General features: G+C 33.9%; 1 pseudogene; it reads left to right on the top strand.

Moving 5' to 3' along the window:
* LOC118635266 overlaps positions 1–13,693 on the top strand; it is a 117,752-nt pseudogene extending 104,059 nt beyond the window's left edge.
* Positions 13,694–15,039: the final 1,346 nt, after the last annotated feature.

Here is a 15,039-nt window from a genome sequence, read left to right as displayed (position 1 = left end):
ATTGTACACATTTGCTTCCTTTGTCAAAGAGTAATTGACCATAATAGTGTGGATCAATTTCTTGAGTCTCTGTTCCATTCCATTGATCTATATGCTCGTTCTTGTTCCAGTACTAGCCTGTTTTGATTACAATGGCTTTGTAGTAGAGTTTGATATCGGGTATTGCAACTTTATTTGTCTTTTTCAAGATTGCTGTGGCTATTCAGGGTCTTTTTTGCTTCTATATAAAGTTTTGGCGTATTTGTTCTAGATCTGTGAAATATGCCATTGGTATTTTAGTAAGGATTAAATTGAATCTATATATTGCTTTGGGGAGTATAGAAATTTTAATGATATTATTTCTTTCAATTCATAAACATGGCATATTGCACTTGTTTGTATCTTTATTTCATTTTTCAGTGCTGTCTGTAGTTTTCAGAGTATTGGTCTTTTACCTCCTTGGTTAAATGAATTCCCGAATATTTTTTTTACATTGCAAAGATTATTATTATTTTTTTTTAGGTTCTGTTTCTGAGAGTTCATTATTGGCAAATAAAAGTGTCATCGATTTTCAGATTTTAACTTTGTATCCTGCAAACTCACTGAATTCATTTATTCAATCTAGTAGTACTTTGGTGGACGCTAGGGTATTCTATGTACAATATCATGCCATCTGTGAACAATTACAGTTTTAATTCTTCCTTTCCAATTTGGATGCCTTTTATTTTTTCTTCTTGTCTGATCACTGTGGCAATGAGTACCAGTACTATGTTGAATAAGAGTGGTGAAAGTGTAGAAATCTGTCTTGTTCTTGTTCTTAAGGAAAACATTTTTAGTTTTTACTCATTGAGTATGATGTCAGCTGTAGGTTTTTCATATATGGCCTTTATTATGTTGAAATGTGATCCCTCTATTCCCACCCTGATGAGTGTTTATATAAAAAATGGGCGCTGGATATTTTTGAATGATATTTCAGCATCTATTGATATGATCATATGGTTCTTATCTTTCATTTTGTTTATGTGGTGTATCACATTTATGAATTTGTGCATATTATACCATCCTTTTATCCCTGGGATGAATCCCACTTGTTAATGATGAATAATTTTTTAATGTATTGCTGGGTTGAATTTGCTAATATTTCGAGGTTATGTTCCCTCTATTCCTACTTTATTGATTGTTTTTATCAAAAATGTGTGCTGTGCCAAACTGGTGTGGCTCAGTGAGTGGTTAAGCTTCGACACATGCACCAAGTGGTCACTGGTTTGATTCCCAGTCAAGGCACATGCCCAGGTTGTGGGCAAAATTCCCAGTGGGAAGCATGCAGGAGGTTGCCAGTTGATGTTGTCTCCTATCGATGTTTCTCTTTTTCTCCCCTCCCCCCCGCTCCCTTCCTCCCTAAAAATCAATTAAAATTTTTTTTAAATAAATAAAAAACAAACAGAAATACAAAAATGTGTGCTGGATTTCATAGAATATGTTTTTTGTATCTATTGATATGATCATGTGATTTTTATCCTTCATTTTGCTTATGTGATGTATCACATTTATTGATTTGCAAATTTTAGCAGCCTTGCATCCCTGAAATAAGTCCCAATTGGTTATGGTGTAAATCTTTGTAATATATTGCTGTATCTAATTTGTTAATATTTTGTTGAGGATGTTAGCATCTATGTTCATCAGGGATATTGGCTTGTAGTTTTTTGTTGTTGTTGTTGTTTTTGTAGTGCTTTTGTTTCATTTTGGGATTAAGATAATGCTGGCCTCATAAAAAGAATTTAAGAGTCTTTCTTCCTCTTCAATTTTCTGGAATATTCTGAGGAGAATAGGTGTTAATTCTTCTTTGAATGTTAGGTAATACTACCTTGTAAAGCTGTCTGGACAAAGACTTTTGTTTGCTGGAAGTTTGTTTTGTTTTATTACTGCTTCAATTTAATTAGCTGTTATTGGCCTATTCTGGTTTTCTGATTCTTCCTGATTGAGTATTAGAAGACTGTATGATTCTAGGCATTTGTCCATTTCACCCATATTGTCCAGTTTGTTTACATGTATTTGCTCATAGTATTTTCCTACAATGCTTTGCATTTCTGTGGTGTCACTTGTTATATTGTCTCTTTTATTTCTGATTTTATTTATTTCAGTCTTTGTTACTTGGTGAGTCTGGCTAAAGGCTCATCAATCTTATTTATCTTTTTAAAGAACCAGCTCTTGGTTTCATTAATTTTTTTGTATTTATTTTAGGCTATATGTCATTTATTTCTGCTCTGTTCTTTATTATTCCCTTATTTCTACTTCCTCTGGGCTTTTCTTGCTGTTCTCTTAGTTGTAGTGTTAAGTAGTTTATTAGCGATTTTTCTTGTTTCTTGAGATATACTTATGATGCTATGAAATTTCCTCTCAGGACCCTTTTTTTTGCTTTGTTCCATAGATTTTGGGTTGTTGTGTGTTTGTTTTCATTTATTTACAGTAAACTCTTAATTTCTTCCTTGATCTCATTGGTAACCCATTTATTATTTAATAACATGCTATTTAGCCTCCATGCATTTGAATGTTTTTGAGTTTTCTACTGTGGATTATTTCTAGTTCATGGCATTGTGATCTGAGAAGATGCTTGATAATATTTAATTCTTCTTGAACTTGTAGAGACTTCTTTTGTGTCCTACAATGTGGTCTGTCTTTGTTAATATTCCATGTGCTCTTGAGAAGAATGTATATTCTGCTGCTTTGGGATGAAATGCTCAATAAATGTCAATTAGATCCATTAGATCTAATGTATAATTTAAGGTCTCTGTTTCCGTGTTGATTTTTTTGTTTGGATGATCTATCTAATGATGACAGTGGGATGTTAAAGTCTCCTGCTATGACTGTATTGCTGTCAATCTCACCCTTAAAGTCCATCAATAATTTTTTTATTTAGGTGCTCCTCTATTGAGTGCATATTTGTTTATAAGTGTTATATCCTTTTTTGGATCATTTCTTTTATTATTATATAGTAACCTTTCTTGTCTCTTGTTATGGTCTTTGTTTTGTTTGTTTATATTGTTGTTGGTTTTTTCCTCACTCAAGTATATTTTTCTATTTATCTTCAGATAGAGTAGGAGAGAGGGAGAAAGGGAGAGAGAGACAGAGAGAAAGAAAGAGAGAGAGACATTGATGCGAAAGAGACACATTGACTGGTTGCCTCCCACATGACCCCCATCAGGGCTGGGGACAAACTGCAACTGAGTTACGTACCCTTGACTAGAACGAAACCTATGACTCATTGGTCTGCAGGTCGACACTCTAACCACTGAGCAAAACTGGCCAGGGCAGTTTTTTGTTTTGAAATCTATTTTGTCAGAAATAAGTATTGCTACCCCTGTTTTTTTTTTATTTTTCCATTTGCATGGGATATTTTTTTCTATCCCTTCACTTTCAGCCTGTGTGAATCTTTTGTTCTGAGGTGGGTCTTTTGTAGACAGCATATATATGGGTTGTGTTTTCTTATCCATTCAGTTACCCTATGTCTTCTGACTTAATCCATTTACATTGAAGGTTAGTATTAATATGTACTTATTTAATGCCATTTTTCTCTTTTTTTTTTTTAAAGAAAATAAATGTATTTATTTAAATCCTAAAACACAGATGGTATATGCTAGGAAAAATATTTGAGTACATGCAGTTTTATTTATTTATTTTTTTAACAACTTTTAAATTCTGGTTTAATTTCACACAAATTTTAAATAATGACTCATGAGCAAAATTATTTTGGTCCTGTTATTCCCCAACTGGCCACGTGGTGTGCTGCACTGAATTTAAGGGACACTGGGGGATATTTTTTAACATTTGAGAAAAAGAATGAATGCCATTTTTCTTTATGCCCATGTTCCTTTCTCTCTGGTACTGAATTTCTTTATCTTTCTTTTATCTGAGAAATTAATTTTTTAGCCTTTAATTTTAAATGCTAGCCTTGCTGGATAGAGCAGTCTTGGGTGCAGGTTCTTAATATTTATTACTTTGAATACTTGATGTCAATCCCTTCTGGCCTGAAGTGTGTCTGTATAGAAATCTGATGAAAGACTTATGGGGGCTCCCTTGTAGGTAGCTAACTGTCTTTTTCTCACTGACTTTAAGATTTTCCCTGTTTTTAACCTTGGTTATTTTAATTATGATGTGTCTTGGCATGAGTTTCTTTGCGTTCATCTTGATTGGAACTTTCTGTGCTTCCTAAACTTTTGTAAGTTTTTTTTCACCAGGTTGGGGAAGTTTTCTGTGATTATTGCTTCAAACATGTTCTTTATACCTTGCTCGCTTTCTTCTCCTTTTGATACTCCTATGATGTGGATGTTATAACATTTCATATTGTTCAAGAGTTCCTTTAAATTATCCCCCTTCTTTTTAATTCTTTTGCTGTTGTTGTTGTTGCTCTGTTTGGGTGTTTTTTTCCCTTTAATCCTCACTGGAGGACATTCTTCCATTGATTTTTTTTTTCTTTTTTTCAGTAGAGTGTGAGGGAGGGAGGGAGACAGACAGAGAAACACATTGATTATTTGCCGCCTACATGACCCCAGCTGGGGCCGGGGATTGAACCCACAACCAAGGTACATGCTCTTAATGAGGAACTGAACCTATGACTCTTTGGTCCATAGGCTGATGTCCCAACCTCTGAGCCAACCTGGGCAGGGCCTAAGAATACTTTTATAAAGTCATTTTATTTTTGTTATGTATTTTTTGTTTTTATTGTTGAAAATGTTACAGATGTCCCCCTTTTTTCCCCATTGATCCCCTCCTTCCCACTACCACCCCTCCTCCGTTCCCCAGCTTAGTGTCCATTTCAATTGGTTGTGCATATTTGCATATAAGTTCTTTGGTTTATCTCTTACCACCCCTCCCACCCCCATCCCTCTAAAGTTTGTCAGTCTGTTCCCTACTTCCATGATTCTGGATCTCTTTTGGTTGACAGCTTATTTTTTCATTATGTTCCATAAATAAATGAGATCATGTAGTACTTTTCTTTCTCTGATTGGCTTATTTCCCTTAGCAGTATAAAGTCATTGTAAAAGATGAAAAATTAAGAAAAACTTTGTTGTAAGAACTAGAAGAAAACAAAATCAAATAAAGGAAATACCATGTTTATGGGTTAGAAAATGAATATAGTTAAAATGTCCATGCTACCAGACGCAATTTATAGATTCAATTCCTATAAAAATTCTAACGGCATTTTTCACAGTAGTAGAAAAAACAACCTTAAAATTTTTATGGAACCACAAAATGCTCTGAGTAGCCAAAGACTTCCTGAGAAAGAAAACTGGAAGCATCACACTTCCTGATTACAAACTATATTACAAAGCTATAGTAGTTAAAATACACACATACTAGCATAAAAATAGACATATAGACCAATGGAACAAAAGAGAGAACCCAAAATTAAATCCCTGTGTATACAGTCAACCAATGTTTGATAAGGGTGCCAAGAATATTCAATGGGTAAAGGATAATTTCTAACAAATTGTGCTGAGGACACTGAATAACCCCATGCAGTAAAATGAAATTAGAACCCTATCTTATGCCACTCAAAAATTAACTACAAATGGACCAAAAACTTAAACATAAAACCTTGTACCACATAGCTTCTATGTTTATAGAAGAAAAGCTTCTCAACATTGGTTTCAGCAAGGACTTTTTTGGATATGACACCAAAACCACACAAACAAAAGAAAAAAAAAATCGACAAGTAGGGCTATATCAATCTTAAACATTTCTGTAAAAGAAATAACAAAATTAAAATGTAGCCCATGGAATGGGAGTAAATATTTGCAAACCATGCATCAGGTAAGGAGTTACACAAAATTTATAAGGAACTCATACAACACAACACCAAAAAGAACAAACAACCTGCTTTTTAAGTGGTGTGAAGAACTAAATAGACATTTGTTTCTCAAAAGACAGCCAAATGGCTAACAGCGATATATGACTAATTGTCAAGAAAACACAAATCAATAAAACAAAGATATATCACTTTATACCTGCAAGAATGTCTTCTTCATTAAGAATATAAGTGATAAGAAGTGTTGGCAACGATGTGGAGAAAAGGGAACCATTATGCAGTACTGGTGAGATTGTAAACTGGTTGAATCACTATGGAGAACAGTATGGAGGTTCTTCAAAGAATTGAAAATGGAACTACCATACATGTCCAGATATTCCACTTCTGGGTATATTAAAGAAAATGAAAACAAGTTATCGAAGAGAAAAATGTATTCTCTTGTTTATTGCAGCATTATTCACAATAAGCAAGATATGTTAACAACCTGAGTGTCCATCATTGAAAGAATGGATAAAGAAGATGTGTTATATAAATATATAATGGAGTATTATTTAACCATGAGAAAAAATAAATCCTGCCATTTGCAACAATGTGAATGACACTCGAGGACATTTAGCTAAGTGAGATAAGACTTACAAGAAAAAGAAAATACTGTATGATCCCACTTATATACGAAATCTCTAAAAATAAACTAGAAAAAAAAAGAGAATGTTGAGTTGTATGAACACTTTATATATTTTGGAAATTAATTCCTTATCTGATGCGTCATTGGCAATTATGATCTCCCATATGGTGGGTTCCCTTTCTTTTTTTATTTATTTATTTATTTATTTTTAAATTTTTTATTTATTAATTTGTTTTTGTTACAGATGTTTCTCATTTTTCCCCGATTGACACCCTCGTCCTCTTCCCCCCCATCCTATCCTCAATTTTCTTGTCTATGTTCATTGGTCATGCATACATGCATGTAAGTTCTGTGGTTTCTCTCTTCCCCCACAAAGCCCGCCTCTTCTGAGACTTGTCAGTCTGTACCCCACCTCCATGTCTCTAGGTTAATTTTGTTCAGCAGTTTGTTTAGTTTATTATATTCCACAAATAAGTGAGATCATGTGATATTTGTCTTTCTCAGCCTGGCTTGTTTCGCTTAGCATAATACTCTCCAGGTCCTTCCATGACATCTCAAAGGATAAGAGATATTTTTTTCTTATAGTTGCATAGTATTCCATTTTGTACATGGACCACAGCTTTTTAATACACTCATATACTGATGGACACTTGGGTTGTTTCCAGATCTTAGCTATTGTAAACATTGCTGCTATTAACATAGGGGTACATATATTTTTTTCTGATTGGTGTTTCAGGTTTCTTAGGGTATATTCCTAGAAGTGGAATCACTGGGTCAAATGGTAATTCAATTTTTAATTTTTTGTTGTTGTTCAGATAGAGTGGGAGGGAGAGAGAGGAAGAGAGAAAAACATCAATGTGAAAGTGACACATCAAGTGGTTGCCACCTGCACGACCCAACCAGGGCTGGGGACAAACCGCAACCGAGGCATGTGCCCTTAGCAGAAACCAAACTTGTGTCTCTCTGGACTGCAGGCCAATGCTCCAACCGCTGAGCCAACCGGCCTGGGCCAATTTTTAATTTTTGAGGTAACACTATAGTGTTTTCCACAGTGGCTGCACCAGTCTGCATTCCCACCAGCAGTGTACTAGAGTCCCCTTTTCTCCACACCCTAGTTGTTTCATGGTTTGTTGATGGCGGCCATTCTGACAGATGGGAGGTGATACCTGACAGTTATTTTAATTTGCATCAGTCCAGCACCTATTTTTGGTAAAAACACTCAGCAAAGTGGGAAGAAAATAATCATTCTTCAACATAGTAAAGGTCATATATGACAAACGTACAGTCAACATCATACTCAATAGGCAAAAACTAAAAGCATTTTCGTTAAGAACAGGAAGAACACAAGATGTCTGCTTTTGCCACTCTTATTCAACGAAGTACTGGAAGTCTTAGCCATAGCAATCAGGCACCAAATTAGAAAAGAGGAAGTGAAACTGTCAGTATTCACAGATGACATGATATTGTACAAAGAATATCTCAAAGAGTCCACCATAAAACTCTTAGATTTAATAAATTAATTTGTCAAAGCAGCAGAATGAAAAATGAATATTCAGAAATTTTGGGCATTTTTATATTCCAATAATGAATACACAGAGAGAGACTCTAAAAATAAAAAAATAAAAAAACATTTACCATTGTTACAACAGCAAAAAATTAAGATACCTAGGAATAAAATTAACCTATCAGCAAGAAATTATAGAACATTTACAAAAAGAAATAGAAAAAAAAGAAATAGAGGAAGATACAAAAAAGTGAAAGCATATACCTTGTTCATGGATTGCAAAAATTATCATTAAAATGTCCATACCACCCAAAGCAATCAATAGATTCAAAGCAATCCCTATTAAAATACCAATGAAATATACTTCACAAATCTAGAATAAATATTCTAAAACTTTATATGGAACCAAAAAAGATACAGAATAGGCACAGCAATCTTGAAAAAGAAGGTTAGTGGGAACAAAATTCCATGTTTCAGGTTTTACTACAAAGCCATTGTGATCAAAACAGCTAGGTACTGGCATAGAAACAAGCATATAGATCAACAGAACATAACAGAGAACACAGAAATTGATCTTAGACATTATGCACAATTAATATTCGACAAAGGAGGCAAGATCATACAATGGAGTAAAGAGAGTCTCTTCAATAAATGGTGCTGGAAAAATTGGACAACTACTTAAAAAAAAAAATGAAGCTAGAACACCAACTTAAACCATACACAAAAATAAACTCAAAATGGATAAAAGACTTAAATGTAACTTGTGAATCCATAAAAATTTTAGAAGAAAATGCAGGGAGCAAAATTTCAGACATCATATGCAGCAGAATTTTCACTGATACAACACCAAAGGCAAGAGAAACAAAGGAAAAAATGAACACCTGGGACTACATCAAACTAAAAAGCTTCTGCACAGCAAAGGAAACAACCATCAAAATGGAAAGGTTTCCCACTATATAAGAGAACATAATCACCACTGATACATCAGATAAGGGGTTAATTTCCAAAATATATAGTGCTCATACAACTCAACAAAAGGAAGACAAAGAACCCAATTAAAAAATGGGCAGAGTATCTAAATAGACACCTCTCTGAACAGTACATATAAATGGCCAAGAGACATATGAAGAAATGCTCAATGTCACTAATCATCAGAGAGATGCAAATTAAAACAACTATGAGGTATCACCTCACATGTGCCAGAATGGCTGCCATTAAAAATCCTCAAATAACAAGTGCTGGGGTGGGTATGGAGAAATGGGTCTCTAGTACAGTGCTGGTGGGAATGCAGACTGGTGCAGCCACTATAAAAAACAATATGGTGTTTCTTCAAAAAATTAAAAATTGAACTTCCATTTGACCCCATGATCCCACTTCTAGGACTATATCCTAAGAAGCCTGAAATACCAATCAGAAAGAATATATGTACCCCTATGTTCACAGCAGCACTGTTTACAATTGCTAAGATCTGGAAACAGCCCAAGTGTCCATCAGTAGATGATTGGATAAAAAAGCTGTGGTACATGTACACAATAGAATACTATGCAGCTGTAAGAAAGAAAGATCTCTTATCCTTTGAGATAGCATGGAAGGACCTGGATAGTATTATGCTAAGCGAAACAAGCCAAGCAGAGAAAGACAAATATCAAATGATCTCACTTATTTGTGGAATATAATGAACTAAACAAACTGATGAACAAAATTGTCCCAGAGACATAGAGATGGGGTACAGACTGACAAGCCTGAGAGGAGGGGGGTTGGGAGAAGAGGTAAACCACAGAACTTATATGCATGCATGCATAACCAATGGACATAGACAACAAAGCTGGGGATGGAGTAGGAGGAATGGGGAGGAGGGTGTCAGTAGGGGGAAAAGGAGAAACATCTGTAACAAAAACAAATTCATAAAAATAAATAAATAAATAAATAAAATAAAATAAAGAAGGAAAAAAAAAAAACTGTCTACAAAAAAAAAAAAAATCCAGTTCAGTATGATTTACCAGTGAGCAATATATTTTTTTCTTAATTTTTAAAAAATGATTTAAGCCCTGGCTGATTTGGCTCAGTGGTTATAGCCTCTGCCCGCAGTCTAGAGAGACCCAGATTCAGTTCCCACTAAGGGCACATACCTTGGTTGTAGTTTGTCCCCAGCCCCAGTTGGGGTTGTGTGGGTGGCAGTCAGTTGATGTGTCTCTCTCATATCAATGTTTCTCTCTCTCTCTTTCTCTCTCTCGCTCTATCTGAAGATGAATGACAAAGTGTCCTCATGTGAAGATAAATAAATAAATAAACAAAATTTTAAAAAATTAAAAGTGATTTGAGAAATTTGTATCCATTCATTCGTTTGTTTTTGTTATGTGCCCTGACCTGAGATCGAACCCATAACCTTGGCATATCCGGATAATGCTGTAACCAACTGAGCTACCGTCCAAGGTAAGCAAGCAATATCTTACATTCAAAGAGTAAGGAATTCCAATCTCACATAAACTATCCTAAGCCAATCTCACTCATGAACTGAGATACAAGTCATTTTAAAATTAGCAAATCAAATCTAGAAATGTATAAAATAACATATCATGGCAAAATGAATTTATTAGAGGAATACAAAATTTGTTTTAATATCAAATAATGTAATTCAGTACATTAAAGATTTTTTTAAATAAAATGCTCACCTTAATAGATGTAGAAGACTTTACAAATTTCAAAATCCATTCATAAGAAAATTTTTAGCAAACTAAACATAGAAGAAATCTTCTTAAAGTGTTAAAGGATATCAGCAAAAACTTTTTAGAAGAGCATATACTAACTCATAAAAATGAAGATATTACCTTTAAGATCGTGAACAAGATAAAAAATGGTCATTATGACCACTTCTGTTTACCACTGTACTGAAAAACCTAGCCATGAAAACAGACAAACATAAATATAATAAAATACATAACAATTGAAATGGGAAAGACAAAGCTGTCATTCACAAATAATGTAGTATACCAAGAATATGAAAATGCAACTATAGATAAATCATTAGAATAAATAAGATAGTTTACCAAGGTTGCTGAACACAAAATCAATGTATAAAAATCAATTACATTGTTATAAACTGGAAACAAATAGTTGGAAATTGTTTATTAAATGCAATTTCTAATTCACAAAACAAAAATATCAAACAGCTGGAACTCAATTTAATACACGATGTACAAGACCTGCCCAGTGAAAACTATAAAACATTGCAGAGAATAGACTTAAATGAATTGAGAATTATATCATACTCATGAATTTGAATTTTCAACGTTGTTAAGATATCAACTGTTTCAAACTGAACTAAAGATTCATTTTAATTCAAACCATACTCCCAGGGATAATTTATTTAAAATTGATAAGCTACTTTTAAATATTTACATACATGCAAGTGATCTAATATAACAAGACAATCTTGAATAAGAACAAAATTGGAGGATATATACTACTAGTTTTCAAGACTCACAATAAAGCTACAGTAATTGAAACACTATGCTATTGACAGAAAGATAGACCAATAGATTAATGGAAGAAAATAGAATACAGAAATAGGCTACCTTGATAACTATCTCACACCATAGAGAAAATTAATTCAAAATGGATATTTCTAAATATAAAATGAAGCAAAAAGCTATAGAACACATAAAGGAATAATAACTTCATAACATTTTGGATTGGTAGATATTTCTTAAATAAGACACAAAATTCACTAATAATTAAAAAAAAAATACACACTTGAATTTATTGACATTAAAAACTCCTGTCTTGTTTATCAAAATTTCATCATTAAAATGATCAAAAACAAAAACTTTTGTGCAATAATAGACAGCATGAAGAAAGTGAAAAGACAATTCACAGGATTAGCAAAATTAGTCACATATCATATATCTGACAAGGGACTTGTATCCAAAAATGCATAAACAATTCTTCCAATTCAATTATAAAGAAAAAAGTCAACCAAAGAAAACATACAAATGGTCAATAATCATGTGAAAAGATGCTCAACGTCATTAGTTATCAGAGATATACAAATCAAAAATACAATGAGATGCCACTTCACACCCACTAGGATTATAACAAAATACAAATACAATAACAAGTGTTAGTGTAGATACAGAGAAATGGGAAACCATATATATTGTTAGTGGAGATTTTTAAAATTGTGCAGCCACTTGAGAAAATGAACCAGAATTTCTTCAGTTAAACATAGAGTTAAAATATGATGCAACAATTTCACTCCTATCTATATTCCCATGCAAAACCTTGTAAATGAATGTTCATAAGAACATTATTCATAATAGCCACAGACTGTAAAGAACTCAAGTGCTCATCAACAGATGAATAGATAACAAAATGTAGTATATCTGTGCAAGGAATATCCATATTCAGTCATAATAAGGAATCAAGCACTGGTACTAGACAGACCTTGAAATCATTATTCGGAATGAAAGAAGCCAGTTACCAAAGAGCAAATATTGTATGAATCCATCTACATGAAACTTCCAGAATATGCGAATCTACAGAGACAGAAAGCAGATTAGTGTTTGCTGGAGGTTGTTGGTATTAGGGACAGTGGGGAGTGACTGCTAATGGATCAGGGATTTGTTTATGGGGTGATAAAATATTCTAAAATGTATTTTGTTCATAGCTGTACAACTTTGAAAGGCACTGAATTGTACATTTTAAATAAGTAATTTGTGTGGTCTGCAAATTATTTTCAGTAAAGCTGTTTATAAATATATCATTAAAATGAAAAAGAAAGCCTGAGGATTGGAAAAAAATATTTGCAATGCATATAGCTGACAAATGACTTATATATAAATAAAACATACAAATTAATAAGTAAAAGAAAATAATGAAAACATGGCAACAAACTTGAAGAGATGTTTTGCAAAAGAGTATATATAAATTACCAATTAGCATATGAAAAGGTACTCATCATCATTAGTCCTCAGTGAAATACAAATTAATGCCACAATGAGATACCACCAACCGGACGTGCTGTAATTAAAATATTGACAACACTAACAGTTGGAACAGATATGGAAGAACTGGAACCCTCATACATTTCTCCTGGAAATGTAAAGTTGTATAGCCACTTTGAAAACTGTTTGGGAATGTTTACCAAAGCTAATCATATGCCTATCCTATAACTTATGTTCTAGCAGTGTTATTCCTGGGCAAATAACCCAATGTAATGAATGCATATATCCACAAAAATACATGTTAGAAAATTGCTCATAACATCTTTCTTTATAGTAGTAAAGGACTGAAAGGAACCCAAGTACTCACCGTGAAATTTTCATGAACTACTCATACAATGCAATACTACTCAATAATAATAATAAAAATAATAATGCACACTGATGGTATCACAGTAACATAAATGACTTGACTTTAAGAAGACTGGCTGTGGCCTCAGCCAGCCCAACGATCCTGCCCTGACTCCTGCCAGGACCTCACCAAAATACTATCTCAAATGGAACACACCATGGAAAACATGATATTCACATTTCACAAGTTTGCTGGGGATAAATGCAACTTAAGGAAGGAGGACCTGACAGTACTCATGGAATAAGAGTTCCCTGGATTTCTGAATAATCAAAAAGACCCTCTGGCTTTGGACAAAATAATGAAGGACCTAGACCAGTGCTGAGAGGGCAGAGTGGGCCTCCAGAGCTTCTTTTCGCAAATTGCTGGGCTTACCATTGCATACAATGACTAATTTGTAGTACACATGAAGCAGAAGGAAAAGAAGTAGGCAGCACTAGCAGGTGCTTCCACCCTGAAAAGAGATCTCCCAATGGATTGCTTATGGAATATGTGTCCCACAGCTTCCTCCTGTATAAGGATTTCATGAGCAGATTGGGACCCTAAAAAAAAATGTAGATGTTCATTCTTCCAATTTATGAACAAGGTATGTGCTTCCACTTTTTTATATCGTCCTCTATTTCTTTTTTTCAATGTCCTGTAGTTTTCTACAAATAGGTCCTTTATTTTCTTGGTTAAGTTTATTCCTAGGTATCTTAATTTTTTTAACCCAAATAAAAAATTGGCAGAGGAGCTAAATAGACACCTCTCCAAATAGGACATACAAATGGCTAAGAGACATATGAAGAAATGCTCAACATCACTAATCATAAGAGAGATGCAAATTAAAACAACAATGAGTTATCACCTTACAGCTGTCAGGATGGTTGCCATTGACAAGTCATTAAACAACAAGTGTTGGTGAGGGTGTGGAGAAAATGGGACTCTAGTACACTGCTGGTTGGAATGCAGACTGGTGCAGCCACTATGGAAAACAATATGGTGTTACCTCAAAAAATTAAAAATTGAATTGCCATTCGACCCAGTGATTCCACTTCTAGGAATATTCCCTAAGAAGCCTGAAACACTAATCATAAAGAATACATGTACCCCCATGTTCATAGCAGCACTATTTACAATAGCTAAGATCTGGAAACAGCCCAAATATCCATCAGTAGACAAATAGATAAAAAAGATGTGGTACATATACACAATGGACTACTATGCAGCTGTAAGAAAGAAAGATCTCTTATCCTTTGAGATGACATGGAGGGACCTGGAGAGTATTATCCTAAGTGAAACAAGTCAAGCAGAGAAAGACAAATATCACATGATCTCACTTATTTGTGGAATATAATGAACATAACAGTCTGAAGAACAGGATAGACCCAGAAATGTGTAAGTAGGGTACAGACTGATAGCCTTCAGAAGGCGAATGGGGGGAGGGAAGAGATAAACCACAGAACTTATATGCATAACCGATGGGCACGGACAACAAAGCTGGGGACTGGGTGTAGGGGTTTGGGAGGAGGATGTCAATGGGGAAAAAAAGGAGAAACAACTGTAACAAAAATAAATTAATAAAAGTTTTCTCTTATCGACTAAATAAATAAATAAAGGTCATTTAAAAAAATGTAGAAATAAAATCTCACCCCCATTCAACAAAAGAAATTCCATTTACAGCCAGATAAGCTTTTGATTTTTATATTTCTTGCATCCTCTTGATACCGTTGCAATAATCTGATTATTTAACAGGAAAGAATAAAGGGGAGACTGGATAATATAGGTATGCCATTT

Source organism: Molossus molossus, unplaced genomic scaffold, assembly GCF_014108415.1.
Source record: "Molossus molossus isolate mMolMol1 unplaced genomic scaffold, mMolMol1.p scaffold_m16_p_2, whole genome shotgun sequence".
Classification (NCBI taxonomy): domain Eukaryota; kingdom Metazoa; phylum Chordata; class Mammalia; order Chiroptera; family Molossidae; genus Molossus; species Molossus molossus.
This window is presented reverse-complemented; position numbering and strand designations above follow the sequence as displayed.